The sequence below is a fragment of the Passer montanus genome, unplaced genomic scaffold, assembly GCF_014805655.1.
Source record: "Passer montanus isolate IOZ18808 unplaced genomic scaffold, ASM1480565v1 scaffold8, whole genome shotgun sequence".
NCBI lineage: Eukaryota > Metazoa > Chordata > Aves > Passeriformes > Passeridae > Passer > Passer montanus.
The window spans coordinates 9628764-9635400 of record NW_024373256.1 but is presented as its reverse complement, the minus strand read 5'-3'; positions in this window follow the sequence as shown (position 1 = coordinate 9635400).

Below are 6637 nucleotides of genomic sequence, written 5' to 3'. Positions count from 1 at the left end.
CTCTGATGCATCTTCTGAAGGCTCAGGTTTTTGTATCAGGTCCCCAAACACATACTGCAAAGAGGTTTAGTGTCTGCACAACAGGGCAGGATGGGGTAGTAAATAGTGACAACAAGACTATGTAGATTTTTTTTAAAGCTTCAAACATTTTAATGGTTTTATTTAATGTTGATCTACTTTTCAGGTCAAATTTCCAAATATTTACAGAACTAAATTACTGAGAATTTTAATTTCTGCTTATATCTTTACCACAGTTATTATTCTAAAATCTTTCTGTCCTTTCAGTTGGTTAAAATTGTCTATTTCTTCCTATCAAAGAGGAATTGTTCATAATTTATTACTTAAACAGGTGATATAAATATATGAGAAAAAGTATCAATGACAATATATCTTTGAGTATAGAAAGATAACAAAAAAAAAAAAATCTGTACTTTTTTGACAAGTGTATTTTATAAGGGTCCAGAATTTAGAACAGTAACTCGAAGACTCGAAAACAACAACATAAAATTCATTGTACATGAAGAAATAAAATAAATAAGAGGAGAGGGGTAGTGAACTGAGGAAGGTCTTATTCACTTTCCACATGAAAGGGGAGAGGCCTGTGCTCTCTACCTGTATTTGCATTTGCAGCCACTCAATAACTGTGGTAACCACTTCATGGAGGGTACTAGAAATTGCTACTTATTTAATTGCTCTCTATCAAACCAAGAAAACTCCAAACCATGTGGCACCTGATGTCTCCATTCATCTCCTTCCTCTGAGAGGCTTCACCTCTCCCTCAGCAGCAAGCACTTCCCATGGTTGCTTGCATAATGTCTGCTGTCAAACGTGTGAGTGCCCCAGTCAGGATCAGTTTTTCTGATTCTACACATTATATGCTATTATGCTATTATATTTTAATCACATATTATGCTATTATATTTTTAATCAGAATCAGGATAAATTGCAAATTGATTATTTGCAATGAGTCACATCACAGCCTGTGTTAAACCAGCAGTTCCATCTTCATAGGAAAGGGCTACCAGAAATTATTCAAAACACATGATACTGAATCTTTTCCTCTCTCCTCACCCTGCAATCGAGCAGAAGAGGTGACAGGGTTTTTTTTTCTATTGGTTTCCTTGGTTTATTCATCAGTTTTTCTTTCTCTTTACCTGTGATGTAATTTTCAGGATTGATCCCACTTTTCAGCTGTACAGCTGGTGACTGCCAGACTTAATTGTAACATTTTTAATGATCAGCTCTGTCATTTCTTCTACAATACATAGAAAAAAAGCAAGATGAAAACACAAAAAACTTTTTGTTATTCTGTATTCAGTCACTCAGCAGCAGTGAAGCAGAACATTGCAGAAGTGAAATATTAAATCAGAGAGCATCTTAAGAAACTGCCTTTTATTTCTGTATTTTGAGATAGTGTCAAAAGTCTTCTTTCAATATGACTTTTTAATCTTCTGCCACTTGGTCTCAAGAGTTCTTTTTCTGTGGACGTTCAAAAGTGAAAGGTACATCCCATGGCCTGCAATGTGAGATCACAATGCCGGACTCTTTCCAGTTCCTTTCATTCCTACTCTCTAAATACTTTCTTTGTAAAATACTTTTAGACATTTTGATCATCTGAAGATTTTTAAGTGCTGTATGAATTTTTCTTTAAATTACCAGCAGGTTCTGTCTCCTCTCATGACAGGTAAAAATAGTCCATTGTCTGCTGAATTGCAGCTGAAACAGGGTGGGAGATGCTCCAGTCCTGGGCGTTCACAGCACAGGTGCTGGGGTTTGTGGCTGCACAGCTGCTGCTGTGGGGCAGTGCTGAGTATCACCCACGGCCCTGAGAGGTGACAGGGTAACAGCACTTTCAGACTGCTCTAACACACTGGTCCCTGATTAGATCCATGCTTGGGAGGACCTAGGCTTTGTTTTGTGGATGGAGGATATTATAAATTGCATTATATATCTGCCAAACTGTTTCAAATAGCAAGGTCATTTAGTTCACTCATTCTTCAAGTAAGCAGAGGAAAGTTGTGTTTTTTTCTTGTCTCTTATTGATAGATGCAGAATTGTTTTAAAAATGGATTTTTAGTCTGGAAAAGTAAACATCACTCCTGGAGACTGTAGCCTGTTGTTGAATAACAATATAAAAACTAAGCATTTACTTAAGGTACTGAAGACTTAGTGAATATTAGGGGCCATTTAGTTATGTCTAGTTGGTCACTAAGAAATACTGTTTATTTCTGGACAGCTTTGCTAGAAGGTTGTAATGATGTTTATTAAGAAGTTTTCATTTCTAAAAATAAAGAAACTTAGTATTGGAGAAAGTATCATTAAAATGTCAATTCTCCTTGTGCTTCTTCCTTATCCTGCTTCTTTGTTTTCAAAAACCCTTGAAACACAAGTACAAATTCTCTTATGTCTAAATCTAAGTTTCCAATCATTCGGAATGTCTTTTTCTTGTTCCACTGTTGCTGGTATCCAGCTGAGTCTCTCTGAACTCTGTCCCTCTTTCTTTTCCTTTTTTTTTTCTTCATTTCCAGTCATTCCCCTTCATGTCTCTCAGTTCAAGTTAACTGGAGGAAAAAACCTTTTCAGCTTTGCAATCTGGTTGCAAGAAATTTCTTTGAAGGCTTCTTTAAGGTCATCCTTTCTTACTTTCATTGTTTGCCTGACAATTTTTTGGTTATTGATGACATTTGCTGCTGTTTCCATTTTGTACTGGTGACCCAAGTCCTGAATTCATGTAAGTTGTTTTTTCTTTGGTTTCATGTCTTCTAAATGTTGTCATTTGATTGACTCTGTTCCTGTGTGTATGATGCTTCCAAATCAAAGTGAGTTACAAAACCTATTGAAACACAAATATAACAGTACAGGTTGAGTGCTGTTTCATCTTTTGGGGCAGTGTTTCTCCTTTGCTGTGTTTGTTCCCTGATGGTTTTAATGTCTTTGCAGCTGATTATGAATAATGTCACTGAGCAATTATTGTTTCTAATTGAGTAGCAGCTAAATATGTTTATTTTCATCAGTCAGTCTTACCAGGACCACTTTTGTAGGTGTTTTCTCTGGGTTTGAATTTCAACTGAATTAAAGAGGTGACAGAATTATTTTAATAACACTTATGCTATATTTTAAAATATTGATTTATTGAACTTACACTTTCTCTCAGCTTTGGACTGGTAACTGCATAAAGGTGTTGTGGATGACTTCATTAAAAATATTTTCCTTTATATGGAAACATTATTGTTTGATTGCTGTAATGATGCTTTCTGCTTTCATGAGGACAATGTCTAATATCCTGGTGAGCCTTTAATAAATGCTTAAATGTGATCAGGCTTAATTGCTGCATAACAATTCAGTAGAGAATATATTCATCACCTTACTTCTCCATCATCCATGAGAGTTTGTCCATCATCCTAAATTATATATTATGGCATACATTTGCTGACAAACAGAATACTTTGGATGTATTTTAGATAGCTTAGTGCACTTGGGTTGCTGAAATAGGAATTTCTGGTATTTTAATACATCTTAAAGAATACGGCAAAACCTGATTACTGCTTTGGGTACCTAATGTCAGTCGGAGTAGCTGATTTTTACTTTTTAACATTCTTTTTACAAAAACACTCTTGTTAAATAATCTATTAACCACTTGATACCTGTTAAGTTCATGTGTATCAACTAAACTCCCTTGTATAGGGGATCTTGGTGAATAAAATGATAAAGATTTATCAGTTTTAAATGAGAGGTACCAATTCTGAATCTGGTTCTGCTGATAAAGTTTCTGATTCTGACGTGTCTGGTGAAGCTGCAGACAAAAAATTTTAGGGCTTCAATGAGATAATTTGGTTCATTCCCAGTACACAAATTTTTTTAAAAAGATAGTGTGAGGCCTTCTTTTCTGGTTCTCTCAAAAATACTGCATTGTGAGTGTAGTGAAAGTGAGATATTGAGTTACCAACACTCAGGTTTTGGCAACTTTAAAAGATTTCCTTAAAGCAGATAATTATTTCAACTAATTTTTCTCAAATATTTTGTCCCTTTTTAATTGTTCATTATTTGACTCTGAGTAGATGACACTATTCTACATTGGATTTTTTTGAAGATGCTTGCAAATTTATCTTTTTTTTTTAATCACCCTGAAATAACTGAAGAAGTTTCTGTCAGCTCAGTAAGAATTAGAGTGTTTCAATTGTTTTCTCACCTGGTTCACTATGGTTTCACCATGTGAAACTGGGGAGAACTTTTTCTCTTCTTGCCTTTTCCCCTGTACCTTGGCACACATGATGTGTTTTACAGAAGATACAGGTCCTGCTGCCTGCTCATAAGTCCCTGTTTTAGTTGCTGTTTGTTTGTGCCACTGATGCAAAAGAAATTATTTGCAATTCATAGTCTGCCAGGGAAGGTATATGCTGTTATCTCTGCTTCTTGAGAGAGTGAAAGCTAACTAACACAGCATGAAAATAAGTTGAATTGGATTCACCTTCCTCTTTCAGATAAATTTAATTCAGAGCATTCTCAGTAGAGTGTAAAGCACTCCAAGTTTTGTAAACAAAACACTGCTCTGCCAGAAATATGCTAAATTTAAATTAGCTTTCTTATTGTAAAATTATTTATGGCAGCTTATTTTCCACTAGGGATTTTGTTATTATATACTCTTTTTCCTATGGTTTTTCCTGTTAGCTTTGCCAAAACCTGGAAGCATAAATGGGAGAGATTCTGTCCTGCCTTTCATGATAACAATGCAACATAAGCCAAGAGTTAAGTCCAGTCCTGTTCTAAGAGCCAATGTGAAGCTTGTACAGAAAAAAAGTTTATTTTAGAACTTGAGGGAGATTCAAGAAGAAATATATAGAGACTATATGGAGAATTTCCTGCTCTGGAATCTTTGTATTGGATTATGAGTGAATTTAGAATATGCTTTATTTTGTAGACACTTAGCAGTGAAAACTAAACTACAAAGAACAGAGACTGACTCAGTTAATGAAAAAGGCACTTTCATTAAACATTCCCATTAGTTATTGATGATGCTTTGTTAGTGCTTCTATCTCTGCCACGATCTAAAGAATTACATGCTGCATTTTGTAAGGAAAATATTTCAATACTAAAGTCACGGGTAGGTGTTTGAAAGAGCTGCCTATTTTCTTCCCAAAGACGCAGAATGCTTCTGATGTGCTCTCTGGTGCTGCCCCAGCCCTTTCTGCTGGCAGGCAGTTTCTGTAGGGCTCTGCTGTGAATGTGTGCCATGTCAGAGCTCAGCTGGGGCAGTGCCTGCTGCCCTGCTCCTGCCTGTCCTTGGCTGATCTGCTGCTGCAGCGCCCTCGCTGAGCCTGGGCAGGGCAGCAGTGACATTTCTTCCTGGGAATTACAGAATTCCTGTTAATGGTTTCAGTAGCTACTGACATTTTCTAGAGCTGTTACTTCGTACCTGTTGTTTTCTGCTATATTTCCATTTCAGACATTTTAAAAATAAGCAGTATCTAACATTAAAAGTACATTCCTCTTGGATTCGGTCAATTTTGTTTTTTTCAGAAGTCCATTGGTTTTTTTTTTGTTGAGGGAAATAGTAGGTGCTCATCAGCCCTCAATTGTTTATTCATCTGTACTCAAAAATCTTCAAAATCATGGTCACATCTGTTATTATTCAGCTACAGAAGAGATTTGCTTGATAAAAAAAAAGTTATTGTAAAATTCTTTAAGAATATCAAATAGAAGATTCTGGATTAAAATTTTCTTGTATTATAAATAATAAATCCATATTTATTTTCCTGGTATTTGTTTTCCTGCATGTAATGGTGTTTCCAAGGTGATGAAAATAAGAAGAAATACTGATACTGTGTAAGTTGTGAACTAATATAAGAAAATCTTCAAAGACGAAGTAGAGTAGTTTTAACTAAAGCATTATAATGGCACACATTTTTGTGATTTGACGTGCTTGTTGGACTTTAAGTTATACTCTTGGTTTGTTTTGCTATATTGTAAAGGTGAGATTGATTGATACTTTCACCTATTATATAGGCCTTCAGAAAAAGTGGATTTGGGGAAGATTTTAAAAATATTTAAGACTGTTTTCCTATGTGGAAACACTTGTCTGCTTCAGCATAGCTGGTGTGTATTTCTAGATAGCATGATCTTTTCTAATTTATTTTTCTGGCTTCAGAAAGTTAAATCTATAATTCTTGTCTCTTGCAGGATGTTTTTTTACAGCATTTTTAGACTGCACTGAAGTCTTTGTTTGAGAGATGCTGGTTAGTATAAATCTGTATTACAATCAGTCTGGAGGAGCAGTTTGCTGCTGCCTGCCCTTACAAGGAGCACTGTGACAATAACACAGCTACACTGGGACAATAACGCGGCTGTTCACAGGGCTGCGAGCAAGGTCCCTGCCTGCAACTGTGTGCAGGGAGCAGTCACTGACAGATGCCCTAGAAATAATGAAGCAGAGAGTGTGCGTTGCTATGGAAGCTGTTCTACTGCTTGATGTGCACTGTATCATCCAATTTAGAAGAGCTTTGGAGCCAATCAAATAGCCTTTTTTTTCCCCCCTAAAATTTGCCTTTAGGGGCAAATCTTGGGAATTGGAGCACAGCCTAAGAAAGCTGAGAATTCCACAAGCCAAAAAGAAGCCAACTGATGCTTGGTATAGCTCCTC